The 17,899-nt window shown below is 39.7% G+C and overlaps 1 protein-coding gene across 1 annotated transcript in view; it reads left to right on the forward strand.

Moving 5' to 3' along the window:
• The first annotated feature begins 563 nt into the window (after positions 1-563).
• The window catches only part of UNC93B1 (unc-93 homolog B1, TLR signaling regulator), a 374,232-nt gene continuing 356,896 nt past the window's right edge, over positions 564-17,899 (forward strand). Inside the window, exon 1 of the mRNA XM_044084084.1 lies at positions 564-742. The gene's annotated coding sequence lies outside the window, so the exon portion shown is untranslated. The remainder of the gene's footprint in view (positions 743-17,899) is intronic.

The following is a 17,899-nucleotide window of genomic DNA, read 5'->3' on the forward strand; positions in this document are numbered from 1 at the left end:
CACAGTTGAGTGATATTTTGTCTGCTTCAGGTATATTATGCACTGAATTTAGAATGTGAGATTCAGCAGTGAAACTTGTGACATTTTAGCAGGGTTACTGAAGCTGCTGAAGGAGGCCAGCAGGTTTAGCAAAATCTAGGGGCACAGTCAGAGTAAAGTCACAGAACCCCAGCAAAATGAGAATTCATTCCCCCACCTTCCACTCCATCCATGATTTGTTAATTATTAGGTTCCAGAAGGATTAGTGAAGTCATAGAGTGAGTTACTGAATATGCAGGTATCCTATGACTGCACCTGAAACTACCTATATTTGAAATTTCATTTTAATTTCTGTTACTTACTTACTTTATGCCCTTAGTATTTCATTACAGAAAAGCTCAATTTGTTTATGTATAAACATAGTAGATGTAAAGTCTACATTTTGCAATGCTACAGGAATATATAGTTAATTGAAACTTTTGATTTAGAAACCATACTTGTCACAACAGCATTAGATGAACTGTCACTTTAAAAATAAGGGGGCGGTAGGTCACTTCTGCTTTTTTTTCTCTTCACAAGAACAGAAAACGAGGAAGTAATTTTACTTAGCCACAGCATTCAACAGGAAGGAGACAACATTTATATTTGCACACTTAAACAACCTAGACTTTTCTCCAGCAGCTAAAATGTAACAGAAAATAACTTTTGCCCACCACTAAGAAGGGAACAAAGGAAAAAGAAAGTCAAGACAAAGTAGCAGCAGGTAAAGAAAAGTTTTAGCTTGCTGAAAAGTTTTACAGCAACAACTTTGTGCTCCTTGTTTTTTCTGTTAATTGCTTATAAAAGTCTTTCACATGCTGGATTTTGTAGGTTTTGTAATTTTATTCAGTAGTGATACAGCAGTAAAGTATTTTGTTGCGTTTATTATTAAAAAGATGTTGGGGGTGGGGCAGCAGAGGTAGTAATAGCACAATCCTGTTACTGGAATAGTCCCCTGATAGACATTTATCATCAGTAGTTACTTGCAGATTAAGAAAATATCCCTGTTTCTGGACATCTCCTATGGTTTTGAAAGTCAGTGGCATGATTTAATGATCTTCAGTGACTAAGAGATGCAAACTGTCTGTAAATCTCTAAACAAACGTTCACAGAACCTACACTTTTGGAAAGTTATTACTCATTTGAAATAAGCAGTGGGTACCAAGTGGGAGTATAATGAGATTCTGAGATATAATTCATGTCTTCATTTCTTTATTTTGCTAAGGAAACCTAACTTATTTCACACCCTAGCCTTGATGCACTTTCTTTATTCAGTTGAGATGGGAATCATTTTAAATATTTTGACCAAGTCTGGACTAGGGCTTGCTGTCAGAGAATAGGGCTTCAACTGTGTTGACAACAGTGATTTGTTTCAGTCACTCACTGATTTATTGCAGAGGAATGACCCACGAGATACAAGAACGTCTTTGCAAGACCAGCATAGTAGCAGTGGTGAGGTTAAGTGACATTTTTAACTTTGGATGAAGAACTGTTCACCACAGATGTAAATCTGACTTTCGATTCCTGTAGCTTCCTCTTGTTACCATCCAGCTGTGGAAGTGACTCGGCATGGTAATCTGGCTAAGCAGCATGGCCTCCTGAGATGAGGAAGCTGTGCACTGTGAGCTTTACCTGGACAGTCTCCTATTTTAAGTAAGGGGTATAGTTTATGTTTTAGTAAAAGGTTTTTCCTGGCCTCGCTAGCCTTTACATGGCTAACCTGTGTCCATTCTAGGACATGTATTTATGCTGTTACGTCCATCTGTTATGTTTGCATGGCTACTGTTGCTTAATTTTATGCAGGACTGGGCACTTTACCCAGAGGTCTGGCTGCATGAAGTAGAAACAGTCGACTTTGTGAATACTTCTGCTACTTGTTCCTAGATACATTCCCGGGAAATAAGCTGTAATAATAATAATTAATAATAATTAATGTAATAAGGGAGAAAAGTGGATACCCCATTAACAGCTGAGGTTCACTAAAAGTAGGGCTGTTGTTTTACTACTAACGATTAACTGGCAGTACTGTTTCAGAACTGGGTGGCATAACTTGTGTCTCAATCTTCTCATCTTTTTAATTTTTACCCTGCATTTCTGCACCTTCTCACCTTAGCATTTACGCCTTTCCATGCTGCATTTTATGTAGCATAATTCTTCACCTTTCTTTTTTTTTTTTAATTTTTATGATCAATCTCCACTTAGGGGAGAGGGTGCTTAATGACGCAGAGAAAGGTCTCTGTGCTTTTTGTGTCTTTCTGAATCTTCCATTTCATGACTGAATTGTTTGCTTTTGCAAGGCGGGAGCAGATGGCTTTTGTATCCCCTCTTGCAAGATAATGACAGGTACACTTGACATGCACTTCCAACTTGTAGTGGTGATGTCCACATGCCATTTCATGTCTGCTTTTTTGTGTCTTTGAGTCTTCCATTTCATGTTGGGAGGATGGCCTAATGGTTAAGGTGTTTGCCTTACAAACAAAACATACAGGGTTTGAATCTCACAGGAGATAATTGGCTAGGCTTAAAATGGCTTGCAAGGGCAGTTAGCCTAGTACTAATCTATAAACCTATGTCTGATTTCTTTGAAAGTATCCTATATGCTGAATGATTATATTACACATTTTAAGATGTGTTACGTTACGTAACACAGAAATCAGCTTTAGCATCATTTTAATAATTTAGATTGATATGATTAAACAGTAGATGATCTTTTGATGCTGTGGTCTTCTTTCTTGTCCTTGTAAGCCACACTTGGTGTCCTGCCCATCTTGAGGACAGACTATCAAACAATGGTTTCCATTCCTTACAAGGAATGATGAGTATCTACTGTTACTGTAAGAGGCAAAAAATGTTTATATATTGTAACTCACATCTGTGGGAGGTGAGCAAATTCATAGTTTGTTCTTGCATGGCCTGCCTTTTGTACAGTAGGAGAACAAATGCCTGTGATTCTCTAAACTTAACATTGCCTAAGGACCACTCACATTATCTCCTTCAATCAGTATCACAACAGTGTACTTCAAAGCTTACTGGGCTTAGTTTGCGGCTTGAGCTCCAGCTGAAAGCAAAACAATTTATGTTGAATTAGGAGGAGTACACTGTGTGTTGTGAATATCAGTAGAAGTAATGACCAACTGGGTGGGAAGGGAGGTCAAGCCCACAGTGGAACTCTTTATTTAACAAGAGGACATTACTGAGAGGCTCTGCTGTCAAATATATAGGAGAATGATGTAGACAAGCATCACATGCTGTGTGTCTGGTATTTATTTTATTTATTTATTTTATGTAATTTACATTTTGTGACCATGACAGTCCAACTGAGATGAAATGCTTTTCAGTGGAGTCTAGGGGAGAAAAGCTCCAGGAAAGTAGCATCTAACAAATAAAAGTATACAGAGTATGTATAATTAATATATTAGACATACAAAAGAATGCAGTTAAAGGCAGTGCATTGTACTATGTACCAGGCACACCTGTGCTCAGGATGAGGAAAGGCACTGCAGCATGTCAGAGCTACACAGTGCAGCAGTGATAGGCAGCCAACAGTAATGTGTAGTATAACTACTTAAATGCATTTCATTGCTACTGTCTGCTTTTCCATTATGCCGACAAGTGATACATAAAATGTTTCACTCTTTAGGCATGATGGCAGACTGGGAGTCATTAGCATAACATGGTGAACATGGTGAAGATGGAATCTCATGCTTTACAAGTTCCTGTTGGTGCCAAGCTCACCAGTATCATTTTTTTTTTGGGGGGGGGAACAAGTTTGCCTGCACCATAGGAAATCCTGTTGTCACTAGGAATTTGTATATATAAAACATGTTTTGGTAGTGTGAATGTATTACTCAGCTTTGTATGGGAAAGGAATCTTAGTGATGGCAAGCTCAATACCATGAGATTGTATGTGGCTATGGTGCTACAGCTGTGAGTCATGTACGGTTAGAAAGATGACAGTTTGCATATGTACCTCCTGCATGGATTACAGTCTCTAGACAATAGGGCAAAGCTAAGTACAAAGTCTTACCTCACTGTGTATTGCTCTTTATGAATCATTGTGGACTTTGATATGGGACCCTGTAGAGCAAGTCCCGAAACATGAAGATTGAATGGCTGAGAGAATAGACTTAAGTATACTAAGTCTGAGATGGCCATTTCTTGGAATATTCTGTTTTCTCCAAGGTAAGGCAGTCTCAGAGTTGGTATATATAAGTTGTAAGGGCACAGATGACAACACAGCACAACAGCATTGTTGTGACTGGAATTGGTATTGTACCTTTGTGTGGGTTGTGGCAGTATTTGCACCTCATTGTAACCAAAGGGTGTACATGTGTCAACTTACACATGAAGCAGGCTGAGTATGTTTTGTGCATAATATATTAAGTCTGATCCCTGCACATACACCTGCCAGTTAACTATTAGAATGTAGTTTAGGGTGCAAAATACATCCCTGAATGTACTAACACAAACAGAAGTAGTAAGTAAGCAAATAAATAAACATGAACCCTTTCTTTTTAAGGGCAGATCATTTCATGCAGTTATTTATATGACAAGAGATGGGGCCGCTACCTTTTGCTTGAGTGCATTGTAAATCTGCACATTTTTAAGAAAGTAGTGGACAGTGTACATACCGGATCGGTCGAGGCCTGGATTAACAATGACCACCACCAGTACTGTTGGCCAGGGTGCTGGCGGAAATTGGGCTACTGTTGGCCGAAGGAGGAGAAGAGGGGGAAGGCATGCTGGAAGACAGGTAAAGGCTAGGGCTGTGGTAGTGATGGTCGGAACTTTGAATGTTGGCAGTATGACTGGTATAGGGAAAGAGCTAACTGATATGATGAACAGAAGGAAGGTTGGTATATTGTGTGTGCAAGAGATCAGATGGAAAGGGAGCAAGGCTAGGTGTATCAGAGGTGGGTTCAAATTGCTTTATCATGGTGTGGATGGGAGGAAAAATGGCGTAGGGGTTATCCTGAAGGAACAGTATGCTAAGATTGTTTTGGAGGTGAAAAGTGTGTCGGATAGAGTAATCTTTATGAAGCTGGAAATGAATGGTGTAATGATGAATGTTGTTAGTGCATATGCTCCACAAGTTGGGTGTGCGATGATGAGAGAAAGAAAAATTTTGGAGTGAGTTGGATGAAGTGGTGATGACTGCTGTACCCAAGGGTGAGAGAGTGGTGATTGGAGCAGATGTCAATGGGCATGTGAAGGGAACAGAGGGGATGAGGAAGTGATGGGTAGGTATGGTGTTAAGCAAAGGAATGAAGAAGGTCAAATGGTGGTAGATTCTGCAAAAAGGATGAACATGGCTGTGGTGAATACGTCTTTTAACAAGAGGGAGGAGCATAGGGTGACATACAAGAGTGGAGGAAGATGCACACAGGTGGATTATATCTTATGTAGAAGGGCCAGTCTGAAGGAGATTGGAGACTGTAAAGTGGTCGTAGGGGAAAGTGTTAGGCAGCACAGGATAGTAGTTTGTAGGATGACATTGGTGATCGAGAAGAGGAGGAGGAGGAGTGTGAGGGCAGCAACAAGGATCAAATGGTGGAAATTGAAAAAGGGTAATTGTGAGGTAGAGTTCAGGGAAGAGTTAAAACAGGCACTGAGTGGCAGTGAAGAGTTACCCAATAGCTGGGTAACTACAGCAGAGCTAGTAAGGGAGATGGCTAGAAAGGTGCTTGGTGTGACAGGAGGACAAGGAAACCTGGTGGCGGAATGAGGAAGTACAGGAGAGTATACAAAGAAAGAGGTTGGCAAAGACGAAGTGGGATTGTCAGAGAGATGAAGAAAGTTGACAGGACTATAAGGAGATGAAGTGTATGGCAAAGAGAGAGGTGGCGAAGGCTAAGGCTAAGGATAAGGCATATGAAGAGTTGCATGAAAGGTTGGACACTAAGGAGGGAGAAAAGGACCTGTACCGATTGGTTAGACAGAGGGGCCGAGCTAGTAAAGATGTGCAGCAGGTAAGGGTGATAAAGGATAATGAGGGAAACATACTCACAAGCGAGGAGAGTGTGTTGAGCAGATGGAAAGAGTACTTTAAGTGGGAGAGAAGGTTGGATGATGTGCAGATAGTGAATCATGAAGTGCAGTGGATTAGCAAGGAGGAAGTAAAGATAGCTATGAAGAGGATTAAGAATAGAAAGGCTGTTGGTCCAGATGACATACCTGTGGAAGCATGGAGGTGTTTAGGTGAAATTGCAGTGGAGTTTTTAACTAGATTGTTTAATGAAATCTTGGAAAGTGAGAGGATGCCTGAGGAATGGAGAAAGTGTTTTGGTACCGATTTTTATGAATAAGGGTGATGTGCGGAGCTGTAGTAACTACAGAGGGATTAAATTGATCAGTCACAGCATGAATTTATGGGAAAGAGTAGTGGAAGCTAGGTTAAGAAGGAAGGTGATAATTAGTGATCAGCAGTATGGTTTCCTGCCAGGAAAGAGCACTACAGATGCAATGTTAGTGTTGATGGAGAAGTACAGAGAAGGTCAGAAGGAGTTGCATTATGTCTTTGTGGACTTAGAGAAAGCATATGACGGGGTGCCTAGAGAGGAGTTGTGGTATTGTATGAGGAAGTCGGTAGTGTCAGAGAAATATGCAAGAGTTATACAGCATATGTACGAGGATAGTGTGACAGTGGTGAGGTCTGCAGCGGGAGTGACGGATGCATTTAAGGTGGAGGTGGGGTTACATCAAGGATCAGCTCTAAGCCCTTTCTTATTTGCAGTGGTGATGGACAGGTTGACAGACGAGATCAGACAGGAGTCCCCGTGGACTATGATGTCTGCAGATGACATTGTGATCTGTAGTGAGAGTAGGGAACAGGTGGAGGAGACCCTGGAGAGGTGGAGATATGCACTCGAGAGAAGAGGAATTAAGGTCAGCATGACTAAGACAGAATGTGTGTGTGTGTGTGTGTGTGTGTGTGTGTGTGTGTGTGTGTGTGTGTGTGTGTGTGTGTGTGTGTGTGTGTGTGTGTGAATGAGAGGGAGGATAGAGGAATGGTGAGGATGCAGGGAGTAGAGGTGGCGAAGGTAGATGAGTTTAAATACTTGGGATCAACAGTTCAGAGTAATGGTGAGTGTGGAAGAGAGGTGAAGAAGAGAGTACAGGCAGGGTGGAGAAGAGTGTCAGGAGTGATTTATGACAGAAGGGTACCAGTAAGAATGAAAGGGAAGGTCTACAAGAGGGTAGTGAGTCCAGCTATGTTATATGGGTTGGAGATGGTGGCATTGACAAAAACGCAGGAGTCAGAGCTGGACGTGACAGAGTTAAAAATGTTAAGATTTGCACTGGGTGTGACAAGGGTGGACAGGATTAGGAATAAATATAGTAGCGGGTCAGCCCAGGTTGGAAGGTTTGGTGACAAAGCCAGAGAGGCAAGATTACATTGGTTTGGACATGTGCTGAGGAGGGATGCAGAGTATATTGGGAAAATGATGCTAAGGATGAAGCTGCCAGGTAACAGGAAAAGAGGAAGGCCTAAGATAAGGTTTATGGATGTGGTCAGAGAGGACATGCAGGTAGTTGGTGTGACAGAGCAAGATGCAAAGGACAGGACGAAATGGAAACAGATGATCCGCTGTGGCGACCCCTAACGGGAGCAGCCAAATGAAGAAGTGGACAGTGATACTTTTATATACAGTACCATTGTGATGATATGGGCAAGTGTCAGCATAGAGAGCTGGAGTTTTGTAAAGAATGATATGTCCTTTGAATATCAAAATGATTTATACAAGATGCTTATGTTACTAATATATTAGAATTGCATGTTATTTGTATTGTATTTGCATGTGTATATATTTACTGAATCAAGTATATTCATGAATGTTTTCTAAACTCCCCTATCTTATACTGTAAATAGAATTAGAGTAAGTGTCCTTCCTAGTATATATTTTCAATTAGTATAATCTAGATTGAATCATATCTCTGTTTGTATTTTACTAACTACTTACTTTTTTTATGTAAATGATTTGTTTTGTATTAACTTCAATGTGGAGCTTTTCTCCCCGGGCCTCTGCTGAAAATGGAAATGTATCCAGTTGGACTAGCCCGGTAAACAAATGTAAAATAAATATCAAACTGATTTGTACAGATGCTTGAGCAGAAAATGTATTTGTGAGCTTTGCTTGGGTTAAAATGTATCAACAGTGCACCCAACTGAAATGAAAAGAAATGTACGTTTATCACTGTAATTTAATTAAATGTATAGGTTTTAATACAGGATTCTGAGACAGCAATGGTTAACCAGCTAGCTAATTTAAAAAAATAAGGGACATGTAAATGAACTATTAAAACAGGACACCACAGTGCTGCATAGGACCAGAGACATTAGGTCTGGGAAAAAGCCTTTTTTCATTAGCTCAAGTAAAAGGAGGGGAAGCCCCAGGCATTACCATAAACATTTAGATGTGTATTGTAGCGGTCTATGCTAAATTCCTGTCTCAGCTTCAAAGGGGAATACTGCAAGAACCTAGAGTCAGGTGAACAGAAGAGGTCATTCTGCCAGCTCTCTTGGAAATTAATTTTTAGATATTAAAAAGAGAAATGTCAGAGTATTGAGTTTTCTGTTTTGGGAATCCTGACTAGAAAGACCCTCATCCACAGCATCTTGCCTTGTGGTAGTAATTAACCTAACTAGGTAACAGATTCAGTTAGGAATATAGTGAAGCTTAGTTTAGAGATTATTTGTCTTTATTTGCATCAATGTTGTTTTCAATATTTTCTGTGATTTACTGTAAATATATATTCAATATTGTCATGTTAATTTATTATTAAATATAGTTAAAACTTTTATTGTGGCCGATCCTTGTAGAATGTATCTAACCATTGAGAATACTTGTATTATTTGGTGACACTGTGTGGGCCACTCCAGAAGGCCTAGCTGTCTTGGTCAACTACTATCATTTGTATTAGTATTAATATTGCAGAGTATAATTGGACACCCTTTGTTAAGGGTCTTAGAGTAGCTGATTGTGGAGTGTCTGGTGGTGGTGATAACTACTTTGTATTGTGGACAGAAGGGGACACAGCAGGTAACTCTGTGCCAGCCTTTCCCAGGTGTGTGTGTGTGTGTGTGTGTGTGTGTGTGTGTGTGTGTGTGTGTGTGTGTGTGTGTGTGTGTGTGAGCTACTTGGGGCAGGGAGACAACGCACTGGGTTTACAGAGAGGGTACTGGAGGACTTGGCTTGGGCACTCAGCTGAGGACCTAACCCGACAGTTGTACCAGTGTGGAATCTTATTGGGGACCTGGAGGGAGACAGCTATAGAGAAATCCAGACCCCAGGCTGAGTGTGTTCCCTGTGTGTTCTTAAGGGAAATTGTACTTGATGCAGAGAGGTCTGCATCTGGAAATAGTGAGTGTATCCATTTGTATTCCAAGTGCACATCCCTCTTCAGTGTCAGTGGTGAGGATTCAGGCTCCTTGATTACTAGCCCAGCATGGGGATGTCAGATATTGGTGGCCATCATATATTGTTAGCAGTGGTGGGCATCACAACCATAGTGGTGGCAAATGTAAGCATATTTTAGCATACCTTTTTATGCCAAGCATACTGAACTTTGGGATTATTAACTCTTGTTTGTAGGCAGTATATATGTGTGTGTGTGTTTTGAATGTCCTTTTAGTACAGTTATTAATGTGAGAAGAGTTTGCATCACTGCTTTTTGCTTGAATGTAAAATAGACCTGTATTATTTTAAGAAAGGTATGAACTTTGGTGATTTTAATATACTGTACTGATACTGAATGTGGGCATATTTGGAGCACTGTTTATATACAAAACATTGTGAACTTTTTACTTTACACTACCCACAAGAATCCAGCCTGTCTGAGCTAATTTACCTCACCTGGAGTAACAATATGCCTTTGTTATATGTTCTGAATATAGTTTTTTGAGCATTCTCAGGATGTGTGACATGCACCTGTATTGTACCCATCTTTACACCAAAATGACAACCACTGAGCACCTGCTACAAAACCATAGCTGATGATTGTATGGTGGCAAGTGTCAGACATGACAGAACCAGAGACAGTCCCACCACTGAAAATGATGGCCAGGGAAGACAACCTTGAGGCATACCTGATAGTTTTTGTACAGTATGCCCACCAGGAGGATTGAGATGTGTGAGTAGAATAGAATCTTCTCTGCTAACTGTACTGGGGATCCTTGAAAGCCTTAATGGATATGGAAGTGACTAACTATCAGGACTATATAGAAATAAAGAAGACATTGGTAGCCCGAACTGGTGCTATCTCTGAGACATAAACTGTTTTGTAGCTGGGCATATCCTATAACAAAATTGTAAGGTATATAAGTTATACTATCTAAAAATGTACTTAAATTATGACTAGATCCTGCGGAACAACAAATAAAAAAATAAAATGCTTGAAATATTAGCCACTGAAAATTTCAAAAGGGCTTTGTCTTCCTCTTTAAGAAAGTGAGTGTTTCAAAGTGACCCTATGGTTGCTACATTTTTCTTGTACTGGTAGAGAGATTATTGTGATACTGTGTGTAAAACAGAGCAGTCTAAGCCCATTCCAAAGCATATGTTAAATTCTTGTAACAAACAGAAAGTACTGACCATTGACATACTCTAGGAAATCAAATTCCATTACTAATTTAGACATCCAAACTATGTTTGGAAGATGCTTTACCCTGTTGATATAGTTTCCAATTTATCACATGATATTATAACATGGAAAGATTCTCACAACTTTAAAGACTTACGGAGGCAATGGGAAAAGGCTAGCCTTTTTGATAGACCTCCTTATTCTTGGGGGAGGAACCAACAAGTGAATACCCCAGCAGATATACATTTACCTCACCTGTGAAAAGGATAGCAACCACCAGGCACACTTTTAAAAGTATACTAGGCTAAATAGAGATAAAGGAGTAGTAATAAAAGGTCACACAGGTACAACAGTAAGGTTACAAAGTGAAGAGCAATCTGCACCATTAAAATAGTTATTTCAGCACATACCTAGTACAGAACTGCCTGCAGGGGCAAAGGCTGCAGAAGAAAAGCAGCTAAATAGTAAAATATTGTAGCCTGAAACCTCCGAAAAGCAGGGAGTAGAAGTGACTAATAGAACTAAAGAGAAGGACATGCTTCCTGAAAAGTTGTCCTCCAAATAAATTAAATGAGGAACTATAGAAAATGCACAACCTAAATACAATTCTAAACTGTCTATAAAGCTAAAGCAGAAAGTCCCCAAAGTAGAGAAATCTAAGCAGAAGCTGTAAGTGTTGCGGCGGGAAAAATTGTCAATAAGGAAGATTTCATTAGTGTAACAAGGGCAGAAAAACAATATCTAGTCAAAATTCTAAAGCCTTTTCTGTCAGTGTAAGACAGAAGATTCAATAGTGGAAGTTTCTAGGCAGCAGGTATCTGTACATAAGGGAAAATGCAAAACTGAAGATAAAATTAGTTCTAAGATACTCTTTGCAGAGGGAGAGTAACCTTGAGAAGAAAAAGAAAGTGAGATGGTGTTTCTCACTTACACTAAGGTAGAGGGAGAGTTGCATAAAGACGAAAATAAAAAGGTGATGGTAATACTCACTTACAGAAAAGGCAGCCTTGGATGGGGCCCTAATGATATTACTGTGAGAGAAAATGCAGGAACCTTAGTAGAAGAAAGAGGGTTGTGGGCATCAGGTCTATAAAGTAAAAGAATAACAACATATGATTAAGGTAGAGATAGCAACTCATACTAAAGAATACTGGTATGAGCTGCCTTTCTTAGGAGGAGTTCAACACTGGAGATGAGGCAGTGCATTCTATCTCATGACTGATTTTAACTTTCTCCAGACTCCTTGATACAATTCTTTGTTAACCCAGAATTCAGGAAAATATCAATCTAACAGCTATTTCCTTTCCCCAAAAGGTACTGTTCCTCATTGATTTGCCAGCTTGCTCTGTCTTAGGCTCACCAGCCTCAGCCAGTCCCACAGTGTCTGATGCCCCCCCCCCACAAGAGTAGAACTTTTGGTTTGAACCCCAGTGGGTGGGCTGTATGCTCAGACAGTCCATTAATATTTAGGTGGCTGTGCTTTTGTGGCTTGAATGATGGTCAGTCTTAAAATTGTGTAATTGAAGGGTTAATAACTGATACAGTTTTAGATTACTGTCTGTCTGTGTAAGATCACTGAACAGGGGCACTGTCTATAATGATTGTAAATTCTCTTCTTACCAATTAGTATTGAAGGCTGATAGGGCCAATTTGATTACCAGACACTACACTGAGCTGCTAATCAAAACGAGTTAGCTGAGTTGTAGTCGGGACTTTATCCTTGTATGCCACTGGAGTGGCCAAGTTTTGGTTAATATAACAAATGAGGTATTACTCTCTGTCTGACACCTGGGACAACACTGCACTGATATCCACTTCTGAGTCATTAGTATGGAGCAACATAAGCTGTTTGAAGAAGGCAGGGGCCATCAGAATAGGTTGTAAACACTGCAAACATTACAGCTTCCTAAAATAATGCTCAGATTCAGATGTCCATTGAACTGTCACTGGAGTCTTATCTTTGGTTAGGTTTGTCAAGGGACAGGCAATGATAGAGAAGTCTAGGATGAACTTGCAATATTAGCTCGCTATTCCTAAAAGCTCTTTAATCTGCTTTGTTTTTTTGTTGTTGGCATTGGCCAATTCTGAACTACTTCTCATTTTTTCAGACCGTAATTACACTGTCTCTCTTGAGTATTATGTATTTCAAATAGTGTGCTTTTACCATTCCTAACTTTCACTTAGATGAGTTAGCTGTCTCTCTCTAGGTTGGTATAAAGTGTTCTAAATGTCTTGAACTTTGGGGAGATAACTTTCCCTGTGTACAAAGAATATGATGATGTCATTCAGGTAGGCTGCAGCATATCTGGTGTAAGGACATAGCAGATTGTTTGTCAGGCTGTGGAATGTTGTGGGTGGTCTGTGAAGATTAAAAAAGTTAGGACTATATTGTAGAATAGTCCATCAGGTGTAGAAAATGGCATCTTTATTATATATTACAGGTTTGTGTAAGTTTACTCAACAGCTCTGTTCCTAGTTCAGGCTTCAGGCATGTGTTCCAAACTTCATGCAGCAGGTGCAGGTTTTAGCCTTGTACCTTCTCTCAGGCTTAAATTATGTGTATATTTCTTGATTTAATCCTTTCTCAACCTATAATTCAAGAAAGCTGAAATCTAACGTACCTGTTTCTGTAAGCCGTGTACTAATGACATCTTATCTGATGTGCCAACAAGCAAGTAGTTGAGAAACAAAAGTACATATCCATCATTATAATTCACTTTTCAACTGTTCCTTATTCACACTTGCCTGCCTGCCTGCTTTGGCTTGGTCTGAAAAGTATAGTGTTCTCTAGTCTTAGCAGCCACCACTGACACGCATACACATGTATATTATTTTTCAGTGACTGCTGTTTGTATATTGTATTGTATATCCCATATCCACAGCTTTTCCTTGCATTATCAAAATGTCAGTGCATCTTATTCTGATAATTATATGATGTAGCATTAACTAGCTTGCTCTGTCAATGCTGACAATCTTCAGGATGGCAGTGAACATGTTTAAATAGGAACGGAGCACATTTAGTTATTGGGTTGTATAATGATTGTTCCCTATTAAAAATGATAAAATCATAAGAATCCTGTACAGTTTAAGGCTACTGTGTCTTATGACCATTACGCCTAACTACTTCCCAGCTTAAACTATACCTCTTAAGGAGGGCTAGGCTAGTCAAGCCCAATGTGAATTTATGGATACCCATACAATTATCCAGGTCCCACATGAAGAAAGATAGTGTGCTGCACTGCTTTATTCAAAGATGGAGTCTATTACAGAGGTGAAGGAGATGGGGGTAAGGAATCTATTTCTCCACCTTGTTTTATTTATCTGCTGAAGCAGGTGTAGATACCTTGTTATAATATTTGTGGGGCTTTTTGATTTGTTAAGTTACAAGAGATCCTGGACTCTTGGTTTCTGATGTTCATAAGTCAAGACATAGGTCTCTTCTGAGGAGCCATTAAGACACAAAAAAGCGGACAGGGTTTATAGTCTCTTCTGATAGCTGAGGGATTTTGCCTGTGATCCTCTTTAGGAACCTTTGAGAGATTTCCACCTGTTTTATGTGTCTGGTGAGGTACATCCCAAATGAGGCATTAGGTTCTATAATTGGTCTGATCAGTGACAAGTACAGTACATCATTAGATCTGGAGTATATTTCCTTGGCGATCATCTGCATCAAGTTGAAGGATTTCTTGACAACCTTGGCTATATGTTGATCAAAGAAGAGGGACTTATCAGCCTAGGTTCCTACATCTCCAACTACATTTTAATGTTGAAGTGGGTTATTGTCATTGCTATATGCTGGGGGATGGTTTGTTTGCCAAATATGATTGCTGCATTTTTTTTTTCTTTACAAGTGTAAGTTCTTGTTGGAGAGTTCCTGTGTCAGAGGAGGAGTGGGCAATTACTCCCAGCAGTTTGCAGTCGTCTGCAAACTTGTTGAGACATAGGTCTTGGGTTTTTGGAATGTAGGTAAGAGAAGTAAATAATGAGTAAAAGCCGTCCCAGCATTTGTATAGTATAACAGCTTTTGCTGGTCAGTAATTAGATTATACTGACCGTAGTTAAAGACAGCAGTATGAAGATACTAAGAAAATATATTTTCCATCATAAGATGAGCTTCTTTGTAGCTCTAACGCATGTTGTTATATTAATGCTTTTGCATCAGTCTAATTCATAATTTGTACTTTGTAATGGCTTTCTAGGGACTGCCATACTGATTATCAAGTTTATTATGGCTCTTAGTTTACAATTATAACACACAGACAACAAGGTAATAAGTTAAAAATACAACCAGGTGTAAACACCAAAAGAGCACCGGTACTAAAACACTGTGGGTAAAACAGTTTTAATATTGAATTAGTATTGTGATCAAAAGTAAAATAACATGTTTTTTTGGGATCTTTTAAAACCTGACTGCATGGAAATTCCCTCAACCACTAGGAAGGAATTCCTGAGGCATGGAGCCTGATGATAAAAAGCTTGAATAACAGGTGTTTCTGGTTGTGCTGTGGGTATCTCCATTAATGAGGAGCAATGCAGTAGTCTTGCCAAACTGTAGGGAGCAAAGAGTTTCTTGAGATATGTGGAGCAAATATTATATAGAACTGCATAAGCTAACATTTAAACTTAAGAGACAAACACAAACTAATTGCAGCCTGGGCAGACTCTGCAAACTTGAGATATGACGTTCCCAGATGTGGTGCATGTACCTCCAACTAATGAACCTAAAAAAATCTACTAACAGTGGCTCACTGCTGGACAGCCCAAGTAGAGGGAGTTACAACACTGAAGATGTGAAGACATTAGTATGCATGACTACTGTGAGGTCCTCAGGATGAAATGAACTGTTTCCATGACAAAAATGTGGCAAATTGTATGATTTTTGCATTACAGTCAAAGGTTGTTGTTTGACAATGCACATTATGACACTTATTCAGATTGGCATACTCCGCCTTGCATTGAAGGCATATTATCTGCTTAAACTAAATGGCATGCACTTGAGAAACAGAATCATCTGAACATAATTACCATTCATTGTGCCACAATATGAAATGAATGGCATCCTGAACTGAGTAGTACAATGTTCATTTCAACAACTCACCATGTGCCTTAATTGCTGGGGCATGACACTTGTGGGAATTAGTTGCCTCTCCTCTGTTTACTATATGCAACCCATACTTTAATAGCACTGGAATGTGGCGAAGCTAAATAAAACTGTAAGGTGTGTGCTTCACAGAGTGGTGTCACTGGTAGTTGGAAGACACTGAGTGGTGCTTTAGAGGGAGCACAGTGTAGCAGGTTGTGCAGCCAGAGTTACCTAGCAAAGGAAGTGAGTAGGAAGATAGGATCATAGCTGGCTGACAAGAAGTGACAGGGAATGCCAGCTGTAGCCACTGCACAATGTCCACCTTAAGGGTTTTGGGCTTCTGTCTGCTGTTCACACTTGGCCACTGGCTATCTGGCACTTTTGATAAGCTGCATTTGTACATAGAGGACAAGCCATCTTATCAACAGGCATACAAGAGGTATACTAAGGGTATACAATGTCTACATAGAGAGCACCTGATAGGTATGCCATGGTGTTATACATCCTGCACTTACTGTTGTACTGTACACTAATCAAGCCTCCATGTGGAAGACAGCAGTACACAATTTGTACTGTTCCTACAAGGAGTATTGCATATAGTTAACACTGGATTTGAAAGGCTACTGAATAGCATTGTGCTCTTTACTCATTCATATGTACTGCTGAACTGTATCAAGTTGGAGCTTTTGTTCTGAGTGATGTCATGACATTTAAAGTGTACTATGTGGTTGTACTGGTGTAGCAGTAGCCACTGAATATGGGGATGTGATGAGTAACCTCCTGACTTTGAGTATTATGGGTTTTATACATATGTAGTAATAGAGCTGGTAGCACCTTTATGTGGGGGACATGGTGGAACTTGATGAAACACGACTCGCCTGTTATAGATATGTGTGTGTGTGTGTGTGTGTGTGTGTGTGTGTGTGTGTGTGTGTGTGTGTGTGTGTGTGTGTGTGTGTGTGTGTGTGTGAGGGGGGCTTGCTCAGGATTTATAGGCAGTGTTTCCACAGCCCAGAGTATTCTTCATGCTATCTCTATAACTGCAAATGGCCATGGTAAATAGTTACCTGATTTTAAATTGTGTTGGCAGCCTTAATACTGCTGTGTAGCTGATTTGGATATGTAGTGCATACCAGTTGCCTCATTTGGGTACAAGTTCATATCTTTTCTGCATCCCTAGTGCATAGTTGCTTCTAAATCAGAATGTGGCCTTTTCTATACATTTCTCTTTGCACAGTCCTGTACACTGCATACCGTAGCCTGAATTTATAAAGAATTAGTTCACAGTAAAGTGCTGATTAGCAGCTATGTAAAAATTGTAATTCAGTGACAGCATGCATATCTGTGAGCCACCCGGAGATGTGGTCTCTGAAGTATTAGCTCTGTGCACCCATGCAGGACTCCACTGTAACTATCGGATTACACTGTCTGATATAATTTTACTGTTCATTCTGATTAGTCAGTCTGCTGACACTGCATCATATGTATTTGTTCAAAACTTGTTTTAGGCTACCTGTACTGCTGTATAGTTACTGAACCTGGGACCATTGTGTTAGACTATGTGTTGCTAATTGTTTATAATTGTTGTGTTGAGGCCAGATTTAGAGAAGTTTAGCTGAGTCATTTGGCGCCTTAGGCAATTCCCCAGACTGGTGCCCAGTGTTGTGCTAGTTACTTATAAAAGTAATAAGTTACTATTACTAGTTACTTGTCAGTGAAAGTAATATATTACTATTACTCATTACTTTTCTAAAAAAATATATATTACTAGTTACTAAGTAAAATAATGCATTACTTTTACATAAGTGTAGTTTATTAATTATAATGAGATTTACTCACACAAGTAAGCACATACATATACGTGTATTATTAAAGTTGTATACACGATGTTACGATGATGATGATGAATAGCATTTAACAGTTGAAAAACTCCAGCAGATTACTTTTTATAGCTGGGTGGCACAGTGGTGCAGTAGTTAGTGTCATCAACTCACAGCAAGAGGGTCTCTGGTTTGATTTTCAGCTGGGGTGCTCTCTGTGGCATGTCTTCCCTGTCACTTGTCTTGTGTATTCAAATAAGATGATGAGGTGTGAGTGTTTGAGATGTTTGTTACACACACACACATCAGGATGGATGACTGGATCATAAAACTTAAACAAACTAGCTAATTGACTGACTACTACACATGTACATGCTTTCACTCTGGCTGCTTACAT

This window comes from Protopterus annectens, chromosome 9.part0 (genome assembly GCF_019279795.1).
Source record: "Protopterus annectens isolate FY-2018-M chromosome 9.part0, PAN1.0, whole genome shotgun sequence".
Classification (NCBI taxonomy): domain Eukaryota; kingdom Metazoa; phylum Chordata; order Ceratodontiformes; family Protopteridae; genus Protopterus; species Protopterus annectens.